Genomic DNA, 13,689 nt, shown 5'->3' on the forward strand with positions numbered 1-13,689 from the left:
AATCACTTTCGGCGATGTGTAAAAACGGGCAAATATGATCGACACGTTTCGAAACCATAACCATGCTAAACAAGATAGCCTTTTCGTATTTTCTGCACATATGTGCAAATATACTCTGCATATATACATACATATAGTTTCAAAATGCGTCGATTGCATTTGCTTATTTGTATGAATTGGCGTTTAGAAAAGATATGTACGTATGTATCGTTTCTCTCAAAAAGCTTTTTCGAAATTTATTCAATACACTTAGCGGAACAAGCGTATCAAAAGATATGCGATTCAATATCGTTCGTGATCGCAACTCGATTGACTGTACGAAAATCCTTCGAGCATGTGTAAGAAGGAACAATCTCTTGGTGCATCCACTATTCCCAGAATATCGAGAGAGTCTGCACTTGATAAATGTATGTAGAAACGTGTAGAAACTTCTTGAAATTTAAAGAAGTCAATGTCACGCGCGTAAAAGGACTTGAATTAGCATCTAATAAAAGGTACATTAGTAATAGACTAACGGAAACACAAATAGGAGATTGAAGCTAACATTTTGCACGCTTTTAACATCCCGTTATTGAATTTGCGAAAATATAATTGTGATTAAAATTTGCTGGAGCATAGGTGAATCAGGTTACTCAATATTGCATAACGGTATGAAACAGACCATACATAACTTACACGAATGCATAAACGAAATTGCGTTACTCGTAATATTAACAATAATATCTAGTCAACTCATTTTCGGCATGAACGCGGTGTGATTAACATAATATAATTGCAATATTAATTATAATGAAATTAATCTTTAGCTGGCAGCATTTAAATCTCACCCGTCATTTTTGGAGTTGAGTTTATATTTAATTAAATATGAGAAACGCAATAAAATGTGTGAGATTTTGTAAAAAGTTAAATGTAATTAATTCTTCTGAAAAAAGAGAAAAATTGTCGGAAAATTTTTCTTTACCTGTATAAGGGAAAGAATATATAATATGTATATAAAACAGATTTGTTAATGATAAACTGGAAAAATATTTCTTACTAGCTTGATACCCGTGCTACGTAACACATTTATGGTAACACATTTTACCATTTTTCACCCCCTTAGGAGTCGAATTTCTAAAAATCTCTTCTTAGTGGATTATGTTATGAAAGAAATGCTTTCCGAATTACATGTTTCTAGGTTTAGGGGTTTGAGCTGGGCGTTGATGAATCAGTTAGTCAGTCAGGACATTTGTTTTTATATGTATATATAGATTAGTTCGCGCGTATTACATTAATTTTAGAAAACCAAAAATTGTTACTTTTATTTTTTTTATATAACTGGTGTTATATCGTATAAGTAATTTAAAAACAATACATTTTGCAATAAAATAAGCGTGAAGATTTTCTACCTTAGTTTGTAATAACACAATATTACACTACTGTTTGTAGTGTACATGCATGTCTAGGAAGATATCATTTCTATGCTGAAACTTCGAATATCAAAAGTTTCAGCAAGTTATTTGGTGTGGAAGTTGCTGGATCTTTCCTACCGATTCGACTACTGTCGAACTTCCATGTTGCCTACGTAAATCCGACCACATGAGTCTATGCTGTACATTTCTTGTATTCTAATTACCAGTCAATTAATTCTAGTCGCAGTGTTTCACATAAACGTGCAAATTAAGAGACTTTCTCTTTCGATTCTTGATACCGCATAATTTTGCCAATAAAAGTATAATTATTGGAAAATAAATTTAAAAATCGTGCGTCACGAATAAAGGAATAGAGAAAGAATTGCGTGTTGACACTTGAAACGCGCACGCAACCAGCCAGACATCATATAAAGGACGTTGCGCTATTTTCAATTCATATTTCGTCTGTCAAATGGAAACTGGCGCACGTCGGCTCGTCGATATTGCCTCCCTACCACTTCAAGTACATTTTTCCCCGGATGTGTCTCGCTTTCTGGAGAGCCGGTCTCGCTGCGCGCGTTTACTTGACAATTCCATTACCGGGAGCTCTCTCCCGTTGGCAGAAAGTGGAGGACGACGCGCGCGTGCTGCCGTTCGATTAATCGAAAATAGATCGGCTGCACTGAATGCTCCGGCGATCGAAAGCTATCGCCGACACACGGCTTCCAATTCGCGTTTCCCGAACGAAAGCTCGACGAGTCGCGGTCGAGTTTTTCCTGCGGTAACTCGTTTCCAGTGCGACGAGTGCGGATCGCTTCGATGAAGCCGCGCGAGAGTTGACGTACGTTTCCATTGCACTTGGACAGTTTTTTCTCTCTCCATCATGACTGTTCTATTACGGAAGCATGGTTTAATGACGATCTATATGCAGACTATATGCCTGCAAGTTGCAGCTAATTATCTTCCACATCATTTCATGATTGTCTCAATAATCGATATTCCGTGATAGCCTCGTATATGCGACTGCACTGAAAAAAAGGCTTGGTTATAATAATCCAGGCTTGGTTAATGTGACCAAGCTACCTGGTGAAATAGCTTCAACTAAACGTATAGGTGAATGTGACGAAATAATTTGGTTAATGTTAACAAATAATTGTAATAAAACCTGATATATTTGGTAATTATTGGCAAAGATTGGTAATTATTACCAAGTAATGATAAATGTAACCAAACAGTTTGGTAACTATAAACTGATAGTTTATTAATAATTATCAAACAGTTTAGAAAATATTATCAAACTACTCTGATAATTATAACAAAATGAGTTGCTAAATGTAAACAAATTTTTTGTTAATAGTTATTAAATTTTGTATATTATATATCCGAGCATTCGTACCTACATACTCGTTCATCACTCGCGAAAATGCATCGTAAAACTACAGTTTTCGCGAAAGTACATTGTAAAGTTCTAAGAAATTAGTGTATTAGAAAATCTTCTCTTAATTTGGGGACTTAAACATCTCATTGAGGTATTAAAAGGTTAACCTATAACACATCAATGAGATGTTTAAGTCAAATTAAGAGAGAATTTTCTAATTCACTCATTTTTTAGAACGTTACAATGTACTTTCGCGAAAACTGTAGAGTTTTACGATGCACTTTCGCGAGTGATAAACGAGTATGTACAGGCACGAATGCTTGGCTCGACGAACATGTATGAACTGGTTCAGGCTCATGAGACAAATGCAGCACGATCGGAACAATAAACTGACAGCTTTCGTAAAGAATAATCTGAATTAGCAATACTTACTAAATTTATAGTAATATTTATTAAATAACCAAATTGCTTACTAAATAATTGAGTAACTGTCAACAAACCAATCAGATAAGACTTTTTAAGACAATTTAGTACTAATTATCAAACTGTTTGTTATTTATCACTAAGCTATTTGATAATAAGTACTATATAATTTAGTTGGCTCAACTAAACGCAAAATTGGCTCTTTCAAAATGTTTATAATTATTACAAAATGTTTTGTTATTAATATCATATTCGGTAATAATAATCAAATATTTTAAAAAGAACTGTTACTAAGTGTATCTCACAAAATTACCAAGAATTTTTTTTCAGTGTGCAAGTGGAGTGAATGCAAAATTATACATACAGGATGTTCCATTTTAAACAATCACCCTCCCCTTAAATTTTCATTCTTTCCAATTTTATAAGAAAATGTTTTAGATAAAAGTTGTATGGTCTAGAGAGGGATAAATAATGTGACTGAATTTTGTAGCTGATGTTGAGACGTTTCCAAAGACCTATAATAGTTAATATTTTTGTTGAGAACTTGCGGAAATATATTTTCCGATATCTTACGATCATATCTCCGCAACTTTTCAACAAAAATATTAACTATTATATAGGTCTTTGGAAATGTTTCAACATCAGCTACAAAATTCTGTTCAAAAATGAGGTGTTACATTTAAAAAAATAAAGGTGACTTTTACGTGACTTTGAAAAATAGATTTTTTCGAAAATTGGTTTCACCATTATTTGTCCGGTTTGTCCCCCCAAAGACCGTACAACTTTTGTCTGAAATATTTTCTTCTAAAATTAAAAGAAATTAAAATTTTGGAAGGTAATCGTTAAAAATAAGACACCCTGTATATATTTACAGATTTCTTCATAATTCTTACGTTTTACATCTCCATGACGATCTTATACCTCTTATCGTAAAAATTAATAGTTTAAAAGAAATCAGCGAAAGCAATTTTTGTTTCAATACGTCTTGATACTAGCTTGTTCCTTTGTTGTCTTTCGGAATTGGCGAGAACGTAGTTGGCGTGACACACAAAGTAAAGTAACGAAAAAGAGCCGGCGTGCTTGCAACCATGAAAGAACGTCGCTTTTACACCTATAGTTTGGAGTTCAGAAGGAAGAAGAGCGTGCGAGATACGCTCATTCGCGCGTGTACGTGTGAACGCGTGAAGCGGATGACGGAGACAGCACGAACTTCTTTTTTCCCCCGAAAACTCCAGACTCCCGCAAACGTGACTGAGATGAAAAATCGTTTCGCCGCCTCTTGTCGTCCTCGCGAATTACCTACGTCGGCGGGAAAGCGGTTTATGTAACGTCTCCGACATTTCTTCGGATCTACGTGGCACACTTACCAATACAATACGTTATAGCTGCTTCGGTGATTTTATCTAGTATAAATATCGAAACAATCGTTTGGAGGATATGGAAACTTATCGCGATAGACTTTAGCGAGAAGACGAAAGTTATCTGCGTAAAATTTTATTCGAAATGACAGAAATATGTATCGGTATAATTTATACAAGTTCAATATAGCGCTAAACGTGGAATTTGCGCGAGTACGTTTTTTAAATAACCAAAGATTCAATCGGGTTCAGGTTGTAATTCCGGTAAATGTGCCTTGACGTAACGGACACAATAGAAGAAAAGTATTTGCATCAAGCATATTGAAACTTAAACTCGTACCTAATAGTTCAATTTTGTATTCGCGCGAAGCATTCGTGCATCAGACGTCACTCAGTCAGACCAGTTGATCTAGCATTCTAGCATGCAGCTAGCTCGTGAACGTCATATTTGGGATTCGATACGGTGTCCTTCAACGCTAATCTCACGCGTCGCCGGTGCCGGTGCCGCCGTCGCGGTTTCACGAATTCGCAAATTACGCGTCAGTATAATTCGGCGCGAATTTACGGTCGCCGGTGTATCGGGCTATTCTGGGTGGTACGCGAACAGCCGTCCAAACATGAGGCGAAAATGGAGGCACGAACGTACGGGAATTAACGATGTACGGCGTGTGTGCCCTCAGCGAAACGCAAATAGCAATGCGAACGCAACGCCAGCCTGACGAGATTCGCTCGACCTGCGAACGTGTCAAACCCGCTCGAGCGATCCACGTGTGCTGTCCGTCGACACACGTGCGCGCCGGTATACAATCAACGAGATTGCAACTGGGGATGCACGGAATTTAATAGGATATTGATATTTTTATTTGTACATACGATGTTGAATGTGCCGCACAAGAGCGGCCGATATCGCTCAATACATACATGAAAAAGGTTCGATATTATCGATACTTGACACTGGTACAGGCGTTGCCTGTGACAATCGAGGGGAGGACCATGTTTCTGTAACAACAAATTAAACTCGATGCGAATAATTGATACTTATCGCAAAAGTGCGCGGTGGGAGGTGGAATTTTCTAACTATATTTATGTAACTTTTTGAATCAGCATTTAATATTAAATTGTTCTACTTTGGATATATAAAATACATCAAAAATCACATTAAACTTTAATATTTTGAAACGTTTACTTAGAGTTTATTAAATCAATTACATTATAAATCAAGATTAAAAATAGAAATCTTGATGGAAACGTAACAAGATTTTAGATATATATCAAAACATTGTGAAGCAAGGATATAAGAGAAGGATAGAAAGAGAAGTTCTTCCTTCACTTAAACAGCCCTTTACATTGTGATAAACATAATTGTACGTTATATATAAATTGCTACGATCCATCAATGTAATTACAGCCCGAGTCGTTTTCGCGCTTGACAGAAAAGTTCGCGTCATCCAATAAATATGCAACGACTGATATAGCGAAACGGTAATTAATGGATAATCTCCGATGTTTCCTTCGGGATATCATCCATCATGACGTTCTCGTGAGAATAATCTTACTGGTTGCAATATCAGCATCGTGGAAAGCGCGTGTGTTGCGTTGTGAGATTTAACAGGAATAGACACGAGAAAAGAAAAACTCTTCTCTGATTTTTCTGTACTCGGTCTCGAAGCCCTTCAAAGTATATTTCCTTCAAAGTATATTTATATATATATATATTCAGTATTAATAAGATTCGCGCGCCGGAAATCTTAATTATTTAGCTCACGTAATAATGCTCGTGCATGCGAATGCCTTCACAAAGGCACATAAATGTCTCTTCTCTGATTCGGATAGACGAGATTAATGATTTTCTCCTCGAAAAATAGACATTTTCGCGTATTATCCGAGTGTTAGGAGAAAACGTCGTTTTAGCGTGAAAGATACAATACAAAGTCGTATCTCTCCGCTCCATAGAAATATAATGTTACAATTAGATGCGCGTTAACTACGCTTTGAGGGGCACTTTAGCCGAAACGGGAGCTTGGTTGTCGCCCACTTTGTCATTACAGAATGAGAACTTTGGAAATGCGCCCGCGTGAATAATTCGACGACGCGGCTGCATGCCTTATTCCTGCACACTCTCATTCCTATCGCTTTCTCTCTATTTCTCTTTCAGTTCCAACAATGTGGATGAAACCACAGTTTCTAAATTTGGTTCTCGTAATTAGAAAATTTGGCTAATTATATTAGAAAAGTAGACAAATTATATAACAACGCGCAATCTAGACGCAAATCGGTAGCAAAAGAGTTAAGAAATATCAGAGAACAAAATTTGATGTAAAATAAAAATATATATCAGAAAAATTAATCTTTCGAAATTAAAGTTGTAAAATTAAGCAGAAATTAAAATTGTTTTGTAAAAGACAAAATCTATTTAATATAATACTTTTACTTTATTTTTAATTTCTGCTAAAATATATTTAATTGTACCAGGATATATGTTCTAGAACATTTTGTGCAATCAGTATACAATTATCGCGCAATATCCGCACGTACAAGATCCACGAATCACGAGACTAGATGCGCCGCTAATTGATTAACGCTGACAGTGTAGCCGGCCAGCAGCTAATAATCGCGATGCCGCATGAACTTCAACCTCGATAAGAAGCGACTTCCTCGATCGATGTGCCCGCCGCGGCGGTTAATTAATGTTCTCGGGTATTTGCGTCGTGAGACAGGGCCAGATCGATAAATTTAGGAGGGCGTGGAGATTAGTTTGCGTGTAACATAAGATAATTGTCGGTATACGAAGATCTATTTAGAAGTTACCAAGTGTTTCTTAACAAGATAATATTGCTACTCAAATTAAATTAATGATTTAAAGTTATTATTAAATTAATATAAAATTAATATATATAGGTAGATACAATAAATTATTCTTATAATTTATAATATTGAAGAAATATCTAGAAATTCCTCACAAATTATAAATTTGTGAAATGAAATAATATTTAATTTCAAAGTAGTATTTATATTATTTTTATATGTATATTATATTTATTAGCAATATTTAATATAACATCATATCCCTGGGAGCAGAATGACGTCTAAAGACGTCTTAATGACGTTTTATTGACGTTAGAGACGTCATTAAGATGTTATTAATACGTCATTTGACGTCACTCTGCTACCTGGGTAACAGCTTCAAACTTAAATCGAAAATAAATCTCATATCTTACGCATTGATATATTCATTCATCCAATTAAACTTGAAGCTAATAATTGCTCTTAATTAATAAAACTTTTTTGAACAAAAAAAGAGAGTATCCGAATAAAATTTGAAATTTATTCCCTAAGTAATTTTCTTTTTATTTTCTCTTCCTGTCATATAAAGATAAATTGATGGCAAAAGACTTTCATCTCATATTTAACTTATTATAAGATCAATAACTCCAACCGCAAGCCGAAGTTGTCTCGCTCAATTTTCCCGCCTTCATTTCACAAATGTTGCGCGTATGTATCGAACCTGTTCGTGAGTTTGCAAGTTCTGAGGCCGCGGAACAAGGTACTTTAAACTGATTGCGAGTGATGTGCTGGTGTATCATGCCTAACATGACGTAGCAATCAACTTACCGTAGTGCCTTGGGTTCTGATATGACTATAGCATAGTGTTCTCCATGCATGCATTTATGGATACAACACTTTATACATTCGATCCGGCAAACGTTTCTTGCGATAGCACTAACACGCGAATTAACATAATATTCTATTAGAATCAGGAGGAGATAATATCAGTCTCGTGAGAATGATATCACGCGTGATAAACGAAAATGCGCAGTTAATTTTTTATGATAACGTAACTTTGCGGCGGAAAGCCCATTTATGAAATTGCTCCCTTTGGAGAACCGAATATTTTCCGGCTATCCTTCAAGTTCGCGAAATAGCCCCGCGCCGGGCGCGTGTTGCCTTCCAATCTAATAAAAACTTCATTCTCTGTTTCAGATCCGTTCGGTGTCCAATCCTCGTACACACACAAAAACAGCAGTTCACCACTCGGTAAGTCCATTAACCAAATAATTAGACGGTTTCCTTTCCGTCTGCGTTCTGCATGTCGTCGAGAGATACAGCTTCCGTTCGTGTTCCTGCGTACATACAGTAGTATCTCACGATAATACGCGCCGCCGCTGTTCCGAAAGCAATGAAAATTGCAAGGGATAGATGCGTTGCGCAACTGTAATCCGAGCCGCGTACAAACACGCGGTCTCGGGCTCGTGTGCGAGGCTCCACACACGACTACACGAGCCGGTGTGCACAGGGAGAGGCGGGGAAAATACAGAGACAGACAAAACCGAGTTAAGTTATAGCCTAGCGTAGTTATTTACCGACGCAATCGTTCGTAACCCGAGCATCATCGTTCGTAGGAAAATACGAGGAAGTTCTCGGAATCAGACCCGGCGGAACAGTCGAGTTGCAGAGACACGCTCGAATTGCATACCTTTCTCACTCCGTGCCGTCCGTCACGATCCGTTGTAGAATCGATATCCACGATCGCTCGCGCGCGATCGTGCTGAATTGCCTCCCTTATCCGAGGGAAATTCCTCGGCAAACTTTTAATCTACCCCCGCGAGTGAGTCCGATCCTCTGAGCTTCAATCGCTTCGCTCTCCGTTCCCTTTTTCTATCGCTTTCCTCCCCCACTAATATACTAATGCACGCTGCGCTATTCTCGATATTGCACCATCATCCGCGACTGCTTTTTATTCCGCGCGAAAACTCAATTAATCTCAAGATGTTCCGTTCTTTTTTTCCGCAGTGGAAAACATCCTCTTCATTTATCGTTCACCTATTTCTAAGCGTCTCTTTTCGCTTTATCATCTACAGCGTGTTTTCCAAATTGAAGAATTTAGTATTTGCTGTTTAATGAAAATTTTATGGACAATTATTATTTGCCATAATTTCTTTACTCTAAACGTTAAAAATAATATCTTGATAATTAAATTATGTATCAACGCTTGACAATTAAATTTCTTAATACTGTATTCACAGTTAAAATCTCCATATAATTTTGACTAAAATTGATTTCGAATATAAATGTTACACATACCTGTGTCGCTCTTTTTCTTAAATTAAATAACAGTTATATATACGCACCTACGAAATCTTCCGTACATTTTTGTGCAGTTTTTTTACACCGTATTTCAATCTCGCCATATAGAGATCCAGACCATAAATTTCGACAAATGGGTACAGTTTTTCCGATAGAAAAAGTTAGTAGCAATCGAGCAAGTTAGCACGTGTCCGTTGTTGTTGTTGAAGTTATCCGGGTGATTTCCTTCTTCGAATCACGCACATAACCTGCCGACACTCCTGGAATGGGCTCCGAGGTTCTAATTTCGACCAAATCCGTTTTATTCTCCCCGCTCGTCCATTTCTTTTCCCCCGTGGCAGTTGTATATGTCGATTCTTTCCCCGGCCAAGGTTAGATAATTGCTTTCCCTATCGAAACGTTGTTCTTACAAAGATGAATATAGTTACTTTCTCCGTTTCCGCAAAAGCTCATTAAAAAATGTTCGTTTTATTAAAAATTTAAATAAATACAAATTATTAAAGGATTTTTTGAACAACATAGTATTGTAAATGTCCTGGTTTCTTTGTAAGAATCAGGTAACCATTTGCAAATTTATTCGCATAAACACAATACAATTTTTAAGATACATTATTTTCAAATTATGCTAACGATTTGTGTGCACCTGGAAATATATTTTTAGCATTGTCATCGCTTCATTCCTGACTGCGATTTTTCATCATTAAACTTTACATGAAATATAGCAAGAAGGGAGGCCAAACTTTGTCTATTAAGCTCGCGACCTGATGTATCATAAAGTACATGAGCACGTAAGCAGGAAACCTCTTAGCGCTTCCAACTATCTCGAAAGACGCAATTACATATTTCTTAATGCGTATGGCGTACGTGCTTGGGTTGTATGCTGCTGCTTTCGCCTCTTGAGATAACGGCGAAGCTACAACAAATAACTTGTAGAAAAAACATATACATATAGTATGCAGCATCTTTTTATGTTCTTAAATCTTAAATATTTATATATTGAGAATAATCAGAGATAATTACAATATTTTGACAGTAAAGATGTTACAAATACATGCGTTTTACATTCTTTATGAAATCAAATTCTAGTAACAGACTGATTGTATATTTTCTATGAATAATGTTAACTCAATGCGAACTCAATGTTAACATTAATCCTTTGATTTTTACTGAATTGCGTGGATATATTTATTTTCGTCAAATAACACTTTACGAAATAATTTACAATGCTCTATTGCATTAAAAAGAGAACGTCGGATTTTTTTCTTCAGTAAACATTATTTTCTTTTGAGTTAAGAATCTATAAAAATGGCCGCATGCCGTGCCACATTATCCAAGACTCCTGCTACTCCCTTGGGAATGTAAGACAAGCAGACCTAATGCTCACAGAGTAGCAATATGGCAGCAGCAGTCGCGAAACATTTGCCCCCTTAATCTAACGTAAGGCGGTGCCTAAGGCGGATTATTGAATTGTGAAGACTGCTCTCTTCAGTAACAATACGCCTTATTCGTATAAGCTCATACTTTTTCTGATCAAGAGACAAGAAAAAAAAATGAAGAAATATTTCCGATACGCTTATTGTTTGGATATCAAATCACTTGGATATGAGTAATAGATTTTACATAATGTAACAGATTATTGCTGTAAAGAATACGTTTTGTTATATAAGACAATAACTCGAACTGAGACACGTTTATATTATAACACAACATGAGTTATCCATCCATCTTATTATATAAACTGTTGCAAAGAGACAAAAAAACATGTATACAAAGATAATACTAACAATAATTACTTAGGAGTTTTAAATAATGATTTCTTTGTTTTTTTTTTTTACTGCATTTTTAATAATAAATCAAGTATATGTAATAAATCTTGCTGAATTTATCATCTCAGAAAGATATCAACCGTTTCTTTTTCACAAACCTTCTCTTCGTTAATGCGTTGCGTAATCTGTTTTTATCAGATATTTATTCAAGACGTATCTAAATGGAAAGATGTAGATACGCCTACGTTGATATTACTTCCAATCTAAACATAATTCACCCCTTGAGATTTATTCTCCGCCGGTAATTTGCACTCCTGTTATTGCAATCCGTTATCACAGACTGTTTGCATTTTTGTAATCTCTTAAGTTTAAAAGCATATTGCGAATATTTTCTGGAGACAGAGATGGGAGAATATAGGACTAACTGGTCTAAACGCACGCCCGAACGTGAATCATTTCCGTAGTCATATGACATCCAATATCATTGGATGTCCTGCGATGCGAAAAATATCACCGGCACAGATGCGCTATTACGTAGGTGGGCGATAAATAAGATGCGCTCAAGATCGGTTGATCTGCAGACCCTTCGACGATCGTATATAGTTTCTGTGGAAACAGGCGGCTAGGTCTAGTCTAGCAAGAGCGTCTTATCCACCCCATAGGAAAGGCTCCATCTTTCCGGTCGGCGATTCGTGAAGTACAGAACCCCTCTATTCACTCCACCTACTCACCCTCATCTTTTCTCTCACCATCGAAGAAATCGATTTCCTTCCGCCTAGGGGAACGACATGGTCCTCGCGAAATAGCTAGTCGCATTTATTCTAACGACTCCCAGCAGAGTCGGCGAATGCTATCGACCGATGCGACATAGTCTCTAGAATCTAGATTTTAGAGCTAACGTCACAGGTACATATCGCGTAAATTGTAAAAACTATAGTATGTAGCATAAACCGTAAAGAAACATACGATGAAGATCTCGATCAATAATTTTAGTGTACGTGCGTAATTTATATCCGTTGCCTACAAAAATTTTCAACAAACATCCGCTATTTATATATTTTTTAAATTTATAGTTTTATTATTAAAATATTCATAAAAAGATATATTTAACCCTTAGCTGGCGCACTTCACCAAAATCACAGCTGGCACACTGGAGCCGTTTCAGACCCCATTATTAAAATGCTTGCTGCGAGAAAGCTATTGATTTTTTTACTTAAAAAAATTCCAAGATAGTTTTCGAATGTTGTTTTAACAAATGTCATAGGTTATTTTAATAAAATGTAATGTTAAGTATGAAAAAAATTGGAGAACGTAAAAGAAAACGAAAAAATGACTGTTTTACTCGAAAATTCATAACTCTTATATTTTAACTCTTCCATTTTTTAGTACCACTTTCGTATTATAGGAGGGCTTAAATTAGAGCTGAACTAGGCTGGGGCGTTTAATACCCCACAGTGCCAGCTAAGGGTTAAATAAGATATGAAAAGAATAGAATTTAATTCCTTATAATAGTAATGTAAAGGTATTATTATTGATAGTAGCTTACAATTAGATAACGCAATATAAAGATACATTATTATTTATTTCTCTTTCTTAAACGTGTATATTTATATTTAAAATATGCTTAATTGATATTATAATAACAATTATAACCGTGAAAGTTATTACAATAACATTTTTCATTTGACTGATTGTGTAACAACAACTTGCTTGTTATAAATTAAAGAGATAAACGAGAAGCTGAAAACATCATCTGTTTGTTAGAATCGATTTTCTTCAGATTAGGGGAATGACTTGCCTCTGGCAAGATACCTACACGGAGAAAAAGTTACGGTTGCTACAACAGAATAATGCTGTTAATTTTCGCCCATCCATACAAAAGGGTTATGGAAACCATAGTACTCTGGAAGTGACCTATTGTTTCCATATGGTTTCCATATGGTTGCCCTAACCTTAGTGAGGGTAGCTACTATATGGATGTTGCAACCATAATATATGGATGTTACAACCATAATAAACAAATATTCACCCGACAAAAAAAAATTATTTATTTCGAAAATTTTATTACTATTTTTTAACTAAATTTGTTTCTTAAGATGCAGTCTATGATTATAAATATTTTCTCGCATTTAAAAACACATATAAAAACACACTTACCTTGGTGGGATTCGAACTCGGGACCTCTGGATCGTGAGCCAACTGCCTTACGTGGTAGACCACTTCTTAATTTAATGTTAGTGTTATATTTAGTCTACATATGTCAACCAGCGCAAATATATAATTTTTCA

General features: G+C 35.9%; 1 protein-coding gene across 6 annotated transcripts in view; it reads left to right on the forward strand.

Moving 5' to 3' along the window:
• Positions 1-13,689, forward strand: part of LOC112452369 (protein tincar) — a 151,011-nt gene that overhangs the window by 72,653 nt on the left and 64,669 nt on the right. For all 6 annotated transcript variants that reach the window (XM_025012534.1, XM_025012530.1, XM_025012535.1 and 3 more), the window contains one exon: positions 8,532-8,585. The gene's annotated coding sequence lies outside the window, so the exon portion shown is untranslated. The remainder of the gene's footprint in view (positions 1-8,531; positions 8,586-13,689) is intronic.

The sequence above is a fragment of the Temnothorax curvispinosus genome, unplaced genomic scaffold, assembly GCF_003070985.1.
Source record: "Temnothorax curvispinosus isolate PA1 unplaced genomic scaffold, ASM307098v1 QBEX01003323.1, whole genome shotgun sequence".
Taxonomy (NCBI): Eukaryota; Metazoa; Arthropoda; class Insecta; order Hymenoptera; family Formicidae; genus Temnothorax; species Temnothorax curvispinosus.